Source organism: Montipora foliosa, chromosome 6 (genome assembly GCF_036669935.1).
Source record: "Montipora foliosa isolate CH-2021 chromosome 6, ASM3666993v2, whole genome shotgun sequence".
NCBI classification, from domain to species: Eukaryota; Metazoa; Cnidaria; class Anthozoa; order Scleractinia; family Acroporidae; genus Montipora; species Montipora foliosa.
The window spans coordinates 46684959-46699590 of record NC_090874.1 but is presented as its reverse complement, the minus strand read 5'-3'; the positions used below and the strand labels follow the sequence as shown (position 1 = coordinate 46699590).

General features: G+C 37.9%; 1 long non-coding RNA gene and 1 pseudogene across 2 annotated transcripts in view; both read right to left on the bottom strand.

Annotated features, from left to right (window-relative positions):
- The window catches only part of LOC138008433 (uncharacterized), a 586097-nt gene that overhangs the window by 18932 nt on the left and 552533 nt on the right, over positions 1–14632 (bottom strand). The gene's annotated exons all lie outside the window — the stretch shown is intronic.
- On the bottom strand, positions 840–10492 carry LOC138008746 (uncharacterized; annotated as a pseudogene).

Sequence of the window (14632 nt, the reverse complement as noted above, 5' to 3'; positions counted from 1 at the left end):
AATCAACTCAAATGGAAATGATACAAGAATTTGGTTTATCAACGGAGTTGATAATGTAAATTGACCACCGTACAGATTTATAAACCAAATTGATAAACCAAATTCTTGTATACTACTTCCCCACCGACGCAGCACCACAGTTTCTTTAGAAACTACCCCTCCATTCAAATGGAAATGAATTTTCTAATTCTCAAAACCTGTATTGGGCCTTTAAGGGTTGATCATACATGTATTACTGCAGTGTACCAGTACATTAAAACATTGCTTTGTCAACTTGATAAGTTCCCATCTTTAACATGACTATTTAAACCAATGATGTACAGCATTTATTGCATGCACATAATTGTGTATAAAATCATGTAGTGTGCTCATTTTGCAGGTCGCAGGTCGCAGGTTGCAGGTCATTGTTTCACCAATACAGAAAGTATCCTAAACATTCTTAAAAGCTAACCTTATGCCTAACTAGGCCTAAACAAAAGTTTTTCGGCCTAAGGTTAGCTTTTATGAATGTTTAGGGTACTTTCTGTATTGGTGAAACAATGACCTGGAACCCGCGACCCGCGTCCTGCGACCTGCGACCTGCAGATTAGACCCACTGGTGTGCACGTACAACCGATCCAAACAAGAGCCCCTGAGTTTGAAAGCCCATGGCTTAACTTGTGACTACTTAAGGCTGCATAAAGTATTTCACGAAACATTGTAGTTACAGTATGATGTTAATACATGCAAACAAAAGTAAATGAATGCAAATCAATCAGTACAAACAATGTGACAGGGATTTGAATAGCAACCAAAGTCAGTGACCCAGTAGAGCAATATTGACTAGCAAGCAAAAGTTCTTATATCAGACTAGACCCACAGTGTCCCTCATAATGCACTTTAGCTCTTCTTTGTCTTGGCTCGTATTTGATACGATTAAGAACCTGACTTACAGATAGCACTGATATAATTTCTTTCCCCTCAACATCATTGGAAAGCCGTTTAAGGATTTCGTTTTTAGAAATTGGTACATTTCCCATCATATCTTCAAATAAACGAAGCAGTGTTCTTACATGATCCTCAGAGAAAAGTGCCTTTGCCCTGGAAGATATGGATGTGGGTGGTGCAATGTCACTGGTAAAATTTTCACTGGGTACATCTTTTCTAAACATACGATCGACTCTGTCCTTCATTTCGTCTCTTTCTGTTTGCAAAGTTGGCTCTGGCTTGTCATCACTGCTAGGAAACCTCCATTCCGCCTGAACCTTGTCGTATACACGCTTAGGATCTTCTGTTTTGAGGATTTTGCTTCCTGTAATCTTTTCTTTGACAGATGCAAGGCTTAAGCTTTTTTCCAATATTTCATCATGAAAGAGCCTTCGCATTTCATCAACTGCCACAGAGCTCCATGGTACTCTAGATGGACTGCCAGCTTTAGCCTCATGTACATCTACATCTTGCTCTATTAGATCAAGTTCTTCCACACCATCTTCCTTGCTTTTCATTTTCATAACGGTGTGAAGCTGCTGAGAAGCTTTAACAGATGATTTACTCTTTTCTGTCAGGCGGTAGTGAGTGAGTGAGTGAGTGAGTAAACGGTAAACAGTAAATCTTTATTGCGCCTTACTCTCCAAAGGTAGGTATCGGTCTCATTACAATAAAGGTGATGATATCTACTAGAATAACTAATTAACTAAAAAGATCATACAATTACTTGTAATACAATTGGTATAAAATTATTATTTTAATTATTTTGCATTTAGGAAGTCTTTTCTCTTCTGAAACATTAAATATGTGTATTTACCTACTATCTTTGAAGTGCTTTCGTTTTCTAGGGTAAATAAATACCATATTTTATCCTCATCATTAAGGCTTTTGAAAACAACATCGTGTGTTGAAAGGAGAGAATGGAGCTCATTTCTAATGTTATCATACCCTGGGCAATACATCAAGAAGTGCCGCTCGTCTTCTATATAGCCTCTATTGCAGACTAGAGACGTTCTTCCATCTACTGGGATTGGTGCACCTCTATTTTCGTATTTCCCAGTCTGTATTCGCAAGCTGTGAACCCCCAGACGCAATTTTGTCATACTTATTCTATGTGCTGGGTTTCTGATAGTTTTGAGATAGTCTTCCAATTGGTAGTCGAATTTGACTTCTTTGTGTGTAAATTTCTCTCTAGAGCCTTCGGAAATGTTGTTGCGAGCCTTCAGCCAATTTCGAATGTAGTCCTTTTTAAGCTGTTTCTTTATGGAGGAACGAGCATTCTTAATGTGTAGTTGGCTTGATGTATTGCCTGTAGAGTGCATTCGTATAATAATAATTTCGTATAATTTAATAGAGGGTTGACTGTTTTATGCTGTAACCTAAGCGAGTAACTAAATATTGAAGCTTTTATGTCCATACTTAAAGTGTACCGTCGAAGTTCTGCCCTACAGGCAATGTTCTCTGTGTACCATGGGGTATTTAGTGTTTGTTTACAGAACTTGATATGGACTTGTTCGATAGTGCTTTTGTCAAAATGGGTCTTATATGATAATAGCTCCAGTCCTCATATTTCACATCCATATAGTAGTATAGGTTTGACAAGGGCATCAAAAAGCTTATTCTTAATTGTAATTGTGATCGTATCCGAATTGGAGAACAATCGTTTCACTGTCGCAAGAACGTTATAAGCTTTTTTGCTAAGGATGTCTCTTGTGTAGGTATAGCGACCAGATGAGGTCATTTCTATCCCCAAATATGTTTGTTTGTCGACGATAGGTAATGTTTCTGAACCATATTGCAAAATTTCCTTGTTTTTGATTTGACCGTTCCCACTAAAGATGATGATATTTGATTTGTTGGTGTTCACCTTCAGCTTCCATTCCTCTGCGTGAGTGAGTGAGTGAGTGAGTGAGTGAGTGAGTGAGTTAGTGAGTGAGTGAGTGAGTAAACAGTAAACAGTAAACAGTAAATCTTTATTGCGCCTTACTCTCCAAAGGGAGGTATCGGTCTCGTTACAATAAAGGTGATGATATCTACTTGAATAACTAATTAACTAAAAAGATCATACAATTACTTGTAATACAATTGGTATAAAATTATTATTTTAATTATTTTGCATTTAGGAAGTCTTTTCTCTTCTGAAACATTAAATATGTGTATTTACCTATTATCTTTGAAGTGCTTTCGTTTTCTAGGGTAAGTAAATACCTAATTTTATCCTCATCATTAAGGCTTTTGAAAACAACATCGTGTGTTGAAAGGAGAGAATGGAGCTCATTTCTAATGTTATCGTACCCTGGGCAATACATCAAGAAGTGCCGCTCATCTTCTATATAGCCTCTATTGCAGACTAAACACGTTCTTCCATCTACTGGGATTGGTGCACCTCTATTTTCGTATTTCCCAGTCTGTATTCGCAAGCTATGAACCCCCAGACGCAATTTTGTCATACTTATTCTATGTGCTGGGTTTCTGATAGTTTTGAGATAGTCTTCCAATTGGTAGTCGAATTTGACTTCTTTGTGTGTAAATTTCTCTCTAGAGCCTTCGGAAGTGTTGTTGCGAGCCTTCAGCCAATTTCGAATGTAGTCCTTTTTAAGCTGATTCTTTATGGAGGAACGAGCATTCTTAATGTGTAGTTGGCTTGATGTATTGCCTATAGAGTGCATTCGTATAGTTTCGTCATTATTTAATACATCAAAAAATTGGCTGTGACTTTTTACGTGATGAAAGGCTTCCTTTAATAGAGGATTGACTGTTTTATGCTGTAATCTAAGCGAGTAACTAAATATTGAAGCTTTTATGTCTATACTTAAAGGGTACCGTCCAAGTTCTGCCCTACAGGCAATGTTCTCTGTGTACCATGGGGTATTTAGTGTTTGTTTACAGAACTTGATATGGACTTGTTCGATAGTGCTTTTGTCAAAATGGGTCTTATATGATAATAGCTCCGGTCCCCATATTTCGCATCCATATAGTAGTATAGGTTTGACAAGGGCATCAAAAAGCTTATTCTTAATTGTAATTGTGGTCGTATCCGAATTGGAGAACAATCGTTTCACTGTCGCAAGAACTTTATAAGCTTTTTTGCTAAGGATGTCTCTTGCGTAGGTATAGCGACCAGATGAGGTCATTTCTATTCCCAAATATGTTTGTTTGTCGACGATAGGTAATGCTTCTGAACCATATTGGAAAATTTCCTTGTTTTTGGTTTGACCGTTCCCACTAAAGATGATGATATTTGATTTGTTGGTATTCACCTTCAGCTTCCATTCCTCTGCGTGCTTTTTAATGACGTTAATCGATTTCTGTAGTCCTTCTGGAGAGGGACTTAAAACTAACAAATCATCAGCATACATGAGGCAATTTAGAGAATGGCTTCCAATCATTACTCCTGGACAATGGTTGTCCCTAAAGTATTGCGGTAAGTCATTCATAAATAATGAAAATAAAACTGGACTTAAGCCATCACCTTGCCTTATTCCTTTGTTGCATGAGAACATTTCTGTGATAGAGCTTTCATCAGTTTTGACGCAACTTTTAATCGACGAATACATGGATTTAATGACTTTAAAGAATTTGCCTTTAACTCCATATTGGTAGATTTTATAGATCAGCCCGGACTGCCACACGCTATCAAACGCTTTTTCATAATCGATGAAGCCAACATAAAGTTTCTTATGTTGTTTTGTATACTTATTAATGAGTTGCTGTAGGATGAATAAACTATCTGTTGTTCGGGAATTTGGGCGAAATCCAAACTGTTCTGGATTGAGGATGTTATGTTGTTCGATAAACTTGTTCAGCCTGGATTGTAAGATTGATGTAAATAGTTTTCCTAAACAGCTCGTCAATGTGATTCCTCTATAATTTGCTGGAGACCGCTTATCACCCTTTCTTTTATATATCGGTTTTATAACACCTATGTTCCAATGGGTTGGGAATGTTCCACTGTCTAGTATATCATTGAACAGTTTTTCTAATGAAGGCATTAGATAATAGCGTCCGTGTTTAATCATTTCGTTAAGGATAGAATCCATACCCGAAGCTTTCTTCAACTTGAGTTTTGATATTTGTTCATGGATTTCGTTGGTCGTAATAGGCTGCCCTAAAATGTCGTTATTCGGTGAATTTTCGTTTTCCCAGTCCATATCTTCATTTGAAAAGTCCAAAGTGGTGTGCGGTTCCTGGCTATCATATAATAATTTCTGATAATGACATATCCAATCTTCTGACGAAACAGAGGTTTCCTCTTCGACAGCATCGCTTTTTCTAAGTTGATTAATATACCTCCAGAAATCTTGACTGTGTTTTGGGTGTAAAGCATTAATTTCATTTACTATTTGGTTTTTGTATCTTTTATGCATCATTTTGACATGCTTTTTGTATTTCTTTTTAAGAACAAAATAATCTTGTCGTAGTGATTGGTGAGAACTGGGGTTAATTTTCTTTACTAATTGTTGCAGTTGTTTCTTTAACTGTCTGCAGGTGTGATCGTACCATGGTTTCTTTTCTTTGGTAGTTTTAGAGGTTTTCCGCGATGTTGCTAGGCATGATTTGGCCACCGAATTGATAATTTGGTTAAATTGCGAGATTTCATCGTCTACTGATGCGTGGTGTTCTGAGTTGAAGGAATCAAATAATCTTTGAACATTAGGATTGGATAATGCACTGAGAAATTTGTCTTTTGAATCTGCCTTCCAAAGAAACTTTTTAAAGTTCTTTTGAGTAGGTGCCGCTTTGCATAGTGGTTGTCTAGGTGCATTGTCTTTTACCATGTGAGAGCGGGAGGGAGTTAATTTTAGACTGATAGGACAATGATCTGAGTAGGTTGTCAAGGCTTGAACTTGAAATCCTAATATCGTCTTTATAAGGTCTTCACTTGCTAGTGCGTAATCGACTGTGCTTGCCCCATTAGTTTGATAGCAAGTGTATTTTCCATCGAGATCACCTGTTAACCTGCCATTCAAAATTCGCAATCTATTTCCTATGCATAATCGTAATATTTCTCTTCCTACTTTGTTGATTGTGTAGTCCGCGTTGTTTCGCTTTGGGCAATCCGTGTCTCGATTGTAGGTATTATGAATTGTTAAAAAGTCATCCGCATCGTTTTCAATGAAATCGTTTAATGTCCCCGTTCTCGCATTGAAGTCACCAAGTAAAAGAACTTGGCCTTGGGTAGAGTACTTATGAATTTCTTTTTCTAAGATACTGATAACGTCTTCTCCTGCCTTTCGTTGTGATTGTAGTGGGGGTAGATAAACTGCAGCCAGGAAAATGTCTGCCTGGAGTCCAAGCAATTGCTTATGTAATCGGCACCAAATTATGTTGGGGGAATCACTGTGTATACGAGAAACAAAATTTTGATGATAGTCTCGAATTAATACCGATACCCCTGCTTGGCCTCGTCTGCTTACGGTGTTTTTAACGGTTGAGTACACTGTGTACCCTTGAAAAGTTAATGTCTCGTCTTTTGCCCATGTTTCTTGGAGACAGATAATATCAAATTTGGATAGCTTAGATTTAATTGATTTAATGTTCAATTTGGTATTCGAGACGGTTTGTTTCGTCGGTTTAAGCCTAGTTTTTAGGCCTTGAATATTCCAAGAAATTATATTAAAAACGTTATTTTGATTATTCATCTTGAAGAAATAATAGTAATGATTAGATAAATTAAAGTACGTTAAAAAATAAACGATAACTGTTGGACTACGTAAAAAATTAATAGAATAATATCAGTCGAATAAATACGACTAGATTGATTTGCATAAGCTGGTGAAAGTAAGTGACTATTAAAGTAAAGCTTACTGTTGATTTCCGCTTTTATGTTCATCGACCGTTTTGAAGTGTAGCCAGAAGTAAATTCAGCAATTGCTGTGACGGGTCCCTTGATAGGTTCCTAGTTCCATTTGGTCGAGTGTTGAAATGTTTTCCTCTTGGATTATGTGACTGTTGCTTAGATCGTGGCGAAGTGGAAGAGTGTCCATTTTTTCTTGCCCATTGTATTAGTGCGCCAGCCAAAACAGCAAGACCTCGCTTGTTATAATGCTTTCCGTCACGTGTAAAAAGGCTTGCCTCCGTCACTTTAACATCTATAAATTCCACATCCAGCAGTTTCATTTCCTCGTTTAATTGAGCGATCCTGTCGTTCTTGGTATCTCCATTGTTGTTGAATTGTGGTGGGATTTTGCAGAAGGCAGTTTTGGCATTTGGGAACTTGGAGCGTGATTCTGTGACTAGGATATTCAATTTATCTCTCAGGCTCTCAGTAGTAGATTCTGTGTGGATATGGTTGGTGCCCAGGTGAAAAATGACACGCTTGACAGCTTCGTCTGGTGTGGGATCACTTTGTAGATAATTGATAGCTGAATCAAACGTTGCACCGCTAAGTGATCCAATGCCCATGGTCAATCTACGGCTTTCAAGGCCGCGCGTGTTAGAATCACCAAAAATAATGGTGTCTCCGACGGGTTTTATTTTCTTGAAGGCTTTTTGTTCTTGAGTAACTTGTTTCCGTTGATCTTGGGAGCTGGCTGGGGGTCTGTCGTTTTCAGGCGAAAGGACAATGGATTCTCGAGATAATGATTTCCGGTGTGCGACAGCTTCACCATTAAAAATGCTCTCTTGGATAGAATTCAATTCTTTCTCAATATCATCCACTCTTTTTTGAATTAACACGTTTTCTTCCATCACAGATGTGTTCCTTTGCTGTATCGTTTCATCATGATCATTGGCTTGTTCTGCTTTCTCTTCTGCTGTTCGAACGCGGGCAAATAGTTGTGTCATCTCTTGAGTTGTCTTCGCTTTGTACGCTGCGAAATTCTTGAAGTGGTTCTGAAGTTCTGTTTCGATGGACTCACGCAATGAGCGCTCTTTGATAATTAATTCATAACATCGTTGAGTTTCAGTTTTGGACTGTTGCAATTCAGCTGTTGTCGATTTAATTGTAGCTTGAAGATCTTGCAGAGTGCGTGTCGTGCTGTGAAGCGTTTCTTTAAGCGTGACATTTTCTTCAATTACTTTTGCTATTGAAGATTTTACAGACTGGATTTCTTTGTGATCAAATCCACCAGGAGTGCTTGGTAAGCTTCTTCTCCTAGAGTTCTGGGGTGATAAGCACTGACTGGATGATTGAGTGGTTATGAAACTATCGGTCTCAGTTTCTTTACTGTCAGACAGGGCGCCATTAATAATAGTGGCCAAAAGGTCATCTAATGATTTGGAGTTTCCGTAGTTTTCATCGGTCCGCTCTTTTTCAACGTTTTCCTTCAATTGCGGAAAAATTTCCTTACACCAATAACCGCAGTGGTTGCCCTGGATCAAGACGCGGTAGGTTGTTAGGTAAAAAGAAATAGTGAGATTGCCCAATCTTGTCGCGCCACGTGCTATGTCTGGAGGATCTTGCTCTTGGATTTGAGCCATCACCTTGGCTTGATGATCACTTTTGCTCCATTCAATTTCGTATGTTTCTTGAGCATTGTCGTCTCGGGCTCGGTAAAAGTCATCGAGACATCTTATCCACAGCGGCAGATTCTCTTTGCTTGTCATGAATGCCGTGGTTTTGTCGCCATCATTGTATAGCTTAAAATTAATTTCCTCGAACAAAGCTTGTCTGGACTGTTTTCCTCCTGGCATGTCGAAGGTGTCATTTGTTTCTTTTATGTCCTTTTGTGTAGCGTGTTTGAGTATCTTTACTGAGTCACTTACATCACCGATTTAGGCTCTCTAGTGCTCTGTGCTAACCGCCATTGTGAGTGAGTGAGTGAGTGAGTGAGCGAGTGAGCGAGTGAGCGAGCGAGCGAGTGAGCGAGCGAGCTTAACCCATTCACTCCCAGGAATGATCAATGTACAACTTCTCTTTACAATATCAATGTCCAGCAAGCAGATAACAAGAATTGAGAAAACTATCAACTCAAGGAATCAATCTAATGCCAAATTTTCCAAACTGACAACAGGAAAGTGTATTAGACTAAATAAGGAGAATTAATACTCAGATCTTGGGAGTAAAAGGGTTAAAAACTCATTTGAATATGCACCAGATAAGGTCTAACATCTAAATCTAACACCTAAACATTTAAATATAAATTTGAAATTCTAAATCAAAAAACTAAAAATGTAAAAATTAAAACCAAAAAATGTATTTCAAGCAAAAATAATTGAAGAGGCTAATGCAAAAACTTAATGTCACAAGTGACAATTTACCCAGGTTATTTTTTTGCTCCAAACTGACTAAATTTTGGCATTGTGGGCTTTTGTTGTGTACAAATCATTGCTCTGGATTTAGTTTTTCTGTTGAAAGCTTCATTTTGAAGAACTTACCCATGGACACTATGAGTACAGCACAGTTACGTGTATCTTGTAGCAACTCAAAAGCAGCGAACAAAAGTGGCACAGTTGACTGATTTTCCTTTGTTTATGATCAGACAAGATATATAACTTATAAGTTGCTAGGCTCAGTACTACCGGTAGTGGTATCCATACAGGCAAGTTCTTTGAAATGGAGCTTTCAGGCAAAAAAAAAACTAAATCCAGAGAAATGGTTTGTACATGAAAAGAAGCGCACAAATGCTAAAATAGAGTCAATTTGGAGCAAAAAAATTCAATTATACTGAATGGCAGATAAAAACAAATAGTAACAAGTAATATAATAGGACTATACTGTACATGTACATTTGTACCTCTTTGCTGTGTCTTCTTTACGCGCCATCAAATCTGCAAGATTGCTGCTCATTTCTTTCTGGCTGCTGTTACATGTTGTCACTGCACATTTTCTGAAGGGTGTGCTGTGGACGGGTCCTGAAATTCCAGCCTTCTTCCAGACTGATTGGATGGCTTTGCTTATTTGGCCTGATTGCAATTTCTTTCCATTCCAAGATGGAAATAATGGCTGCTCTTTCTCAGTTGCAACACCAGGGACCTTTGATCTCACTTGTTTGATGAAGACATTCATCCAGTTTTTCAGATTTCGAGTGAAGACGACGTGGGCTGGCCCATGGACATGAAATGTTTTATGGTTCATCACGTGAATAATGTATCTGTCATCTTCTTCGTAACCCTGTTGAAATTCTTTCACAGTCATATTTGACAGTACTCCCGCCCGGTTTGCATTGTCAATTGAGATTTCCACCAGAAGATAGTCCCTCAGAAGGGTATAGTGACTCTGAGTGATCTCAATGTTATGTGCACCACTCAACTTTCCCAGAAAAATGACAGCATCCCTAGCAGCTTGGCTTTTTTCAAACTGATCAATTTTTTCAGGTGTAACAAGTTCCACTCTGTCTTCTTCCATCTTTTCCCACTTTCTCTTTAGGCTAGATCTATTGTAGGAGGCAGACCACCTCTTTACCTTTTACATCATTTGAGTAACCAGCTCGGTAGATGCATCAATTGCTGGCCTTTCTAGTAAGACATAGCAGTAGAAATGACGAAGGCTCATTAAGTATGATTTGATTGTTTGAGGAACATATTTATCTTCAGCATACTTCACACATTTGCTCTGAATTAAGGTGCAATCAAAAAGCGACATCACTTTTCTGTCAGCATCAATCAGAGATAAAATGTTCTTTATCTGTGCCACATGTTGTTTTGCAGTTTTCTCATTTTTTTTTCCTCCATCAGGTGATTGTAACCACTTGGCAAGCAAGACTATCACTTCAGGGTCAGTACTCTCAATGCTATCCTCCTCATCATCGTCAATTAAAACCACATCATTGCCTGAAGATGAAGTCTCACTTTGTTCAAAACTTTCCAATCTGCTCTCTTCATCTTCATCTTCATCATTTCTTACAGTCTCCATCATATCAGGCACACGTGATTCAAATTCAACTTTTCTCTTAGCAGTTTTCTTTTTAATCATTTGAACTGAATAGGGCCTCTTGGGTCGTGGAAAAGCTTTCTTTAACAAGCTCTTGTACTTTGCACTCTGTGGACTGAAACCATGAACTTGTTGCAAATGTGCAGGTAACCTTCGGACCACTGCAACGCAACCCACAATTGGACAAACTCTGTTTTTGTGGTAATCCTTGCACCCTTTTTTTTCCACTCTCATCAGCATTTGCTTTCTTTTTCCTATTGTCAGCAACTGCACTCTCTGAAGATGAAAAGGCATATTTCTTACGTAAATTAAACCGCAAGACTGCAGCACGAGCTTGATGTTTGGACCAATCATGCACTTTTACCAAATGCCTTGGGATATGAACAACAGTCTTATCACAGTAGGGTCCAGGACATTCTTTTTTAATCCTCGATTTGCATTGACGCTTTTTCTTTTTAGACTGGTCAGATTTGTTCTCATCAATATTGGCTAACGTCTCTTCTACAATTCCTTCATCTGAATTATCTTTCTTTTCTTCATGACCAGAAGGTCTGCCACCACTTTCTTCACTACTTGACAAATCTTCCTCTGTATGATACTCTGATTCATCTCCATCCTCTTCACTGGACATGCTATGTGTCCATGACTTCCTCAAAGCAACACCTTTCTGGGATAATTAAAAAGTAATCATAAATATATTACAACCCATACGATATTGTAAGCAATACGTGGGCTGGTTGGGCATAAAAACGCATGCACTGTAAATGCATTTGAACATATTCACATGAAAATTTGGGCTATATAAGTACACTATCACTTATACATGCACAATGTAAAATTACAAGTATACCATGTAAGGTTAGTTATTGATGATGGCCACTGGGGAAATATGCTTCAAATAATATACACTTAATGTATGGGCCAGAGGGAAACAGTTAGTTTTGTTTTCTTGAGAGTTCTGATGTTTCCCCGGATGACGTCGAGGGTAACATCAGGACTCACAGGAAAACAAAAGTAACTACAGTAGTTTCCTGGGGGACCAGACACTAAGTGCTTTGTCATTTTGGTCTGAAATAGGGTATGGTTTGTGCACTCCAGTTTTGAATTGGGTATATTTCAATTATTGCTCATTAATTTTAAACTTCGGTAGCACAAATGACTGGAATCTGGGATATGTTTGATGGTTTCAGTAAATTAAGAGTTCAATTCTGAATGTACCACATGATCACCTGTTGTATTATAGGACAGCAATCGCGACCTTCATTGAGACTTCAATGGCAAAACAGCTGGAACTTTGGACATAGTTTATTGTACTATGGGACAGCAATCGGAGGTGTAATATCTATTATGCATACACATTTAAGCTGTTCAGCCAAGACTTAAGTGGGGTTTCAGTAAATAATGTTCATTTATGTAAAATATTTAATAGTTGTGGTACGATTAAATGGTATATTACTACACAGTAATCCCTTCGAATCCCTGTATTTTCATTTATTCCAGGGTTACAGTTCGTAAATACACTATTGTTTTGTTCCTGTGTATAGCATATTAGTCATCATATTAACGTTACGTTATGCAACCTGCTTTATAATGTGGAATTTTAAGCTCGAAACTTTGTACAATTTTGTATCCTACTTAATAAAGTATATAAACATTGCCTTCAACAATGGTCTGAACTAGGGAACTGACTATAAGTCAGGTCTGAAATAGGGTATTGATTTAAGGGTCAGGTCAGAAATATGGTAGGGAAAAATCACAGATTTCGGTCTGAAATAGGGTAAGGGTTTCAGGAAGCGTGCCGCACACCCCCACCCATTTTTTGTGGAAGTGTCCCCGTCCCGCGAGTGAAAGTCTGGGTATATAACAATATTATATAAAACACCAGTGAAATACAAGTGGGACACTCTTTGTGATACTAGTAACAACAGTTTTTTATCATGATCACGTTATTACACGTACAGGTAGTTTGGGCAGAGCTTTCAAACCAAAAGGAACCTTGAAATAATAATTTACTTGCGTAAAATAACAACAAGGAGATGCAAATAAATCAGAATAGAAGAAGGACTTGTGAGACCGGATTGGGACAGATTACAAATTAAATTACTGTAAGCCTGGCGTTTTCAAGATGCACTATTGGTCACAGTTTTTTCATGAGATACCAAAAAGTAGGAGAATTGTTCCTATAAAGCTGACAAATTGATCACGAAGTAACTAACCGATCTACATGTGTCACTTGTCATCAAGAAATACTAGTAGCTTAATTAATGGTCACACACACTGCACAAATTACAAGCAAATCCTGGCAAAGAAACCCTAAAATCTATTTAATACTCACGCTCTTTTTCTTGTCCTTGTCATTCATGGTTTATCCAAAAACACACAGCAAAGGTACCGCATGGACGCTGAGCTGTTACTTCCTGTAAAACGTTTCAGTTCATCTCTTTATTGGCGTCCAAACTCCCACGTTCCAATTTTTTGTGCTGCAGTTAGATACCGACCAGGCTGAAACAATTGGGGCAATTTGCGTTTAGTTTTTGTACAAAATAAATGTAATAAGTGATCACAACCTAGCTACTGGAACCAAAACTTTGGATACTTCTACATGGATGATTTACAGGAGTAAACTTGCTTCTTTTGTAAACCAGAAAAATAAATTTCATGATCAGAACAGAACAACTCTACCGCAAAATGAACAAAAGACCTCCATTTAGGCGGCGTGTGTATTTTTATATTGAAGGAATTTAAACACTCTTAAAAATACTTTGTAAAACAAATATAGTTGACCAGGAGCCCATTAGTTGATCCCAAACGCCATACTGTGTGCGCAACATAAGAATAAGCCGCAGGGAAATATTTCTCCCTTCATCTTTCTTTATTTGTCAGTTAGTAAAGTTTAACGTACTTTTGTAGAGAAATGGCTTCAAACAATTTTATTCCTAAGTTGCGCAAGCGAAATGTCGTCAAGGATTGTACGTGTTTGCGCCAACATATCACCACTATTGTTTTACAGTTACAAACTTGTTTCTTATGATCGTGTGGATTCCTTAATTACTACTACACACCATGTGAGGTCTTGTGGTTAATTTTGCCGTAGTGCAGTGCTGTTTTAATGGTGAGATTTAACTTTTGGATCGTAAAACACGTGACATTCACGATTATTTCAAAGCAGCACGCACACAAAACTACGGATAACAAGAAGGGCATTCTGCTGCGCGCTTTGTACCGCCATCTCATAAAGTTGGCTGCTTAATTAAACCACTCAGAACGCTTGGTAGATCAGGGCGGAGAAAAATTTCTTTTCTCCTCTCTGCTGTCGAAGGAACACCCTCTTGAAAATATCTGTCAAAGACGCATTGACGTTGTTAGACTTATTGTGTGTAAGTATAGCAGGTTTGATCCGCGATTCTCCTAAAACAAGCATATATACAAAGACCCATCCTTTCTGCATAAGACACACAATTACAGTAATCCAATAATGAGTACATCGTCGTCATCACATATGTTTTTATGTGCATGCTGATAGACGGTACCGAAATATGCGTGTGCAAGTGTATTGAACATAGAGAGAAAAAGGTCGCCTCCGGCCTGAGTTTCACATTAAGGAATCAAACTTTTGCTGATGAGAGACTTCATTCATAACTTATTTTACACCAAAGGATTTGAAGTTTTGTTATAAAGAACTTAGAATCTCTCACTATTAGAATATCTTGCAAAACGGGAACTTTCGCAACCCGCATAGCCGCTTATACCAACTAAGAAACCAATAGCAATTTTTGTATTTAAAATTTCACGAAACAAACTCAAATTTTAATGATGAAATGTGTGCTAATAAAACTAACTTTTCCGTAAGTT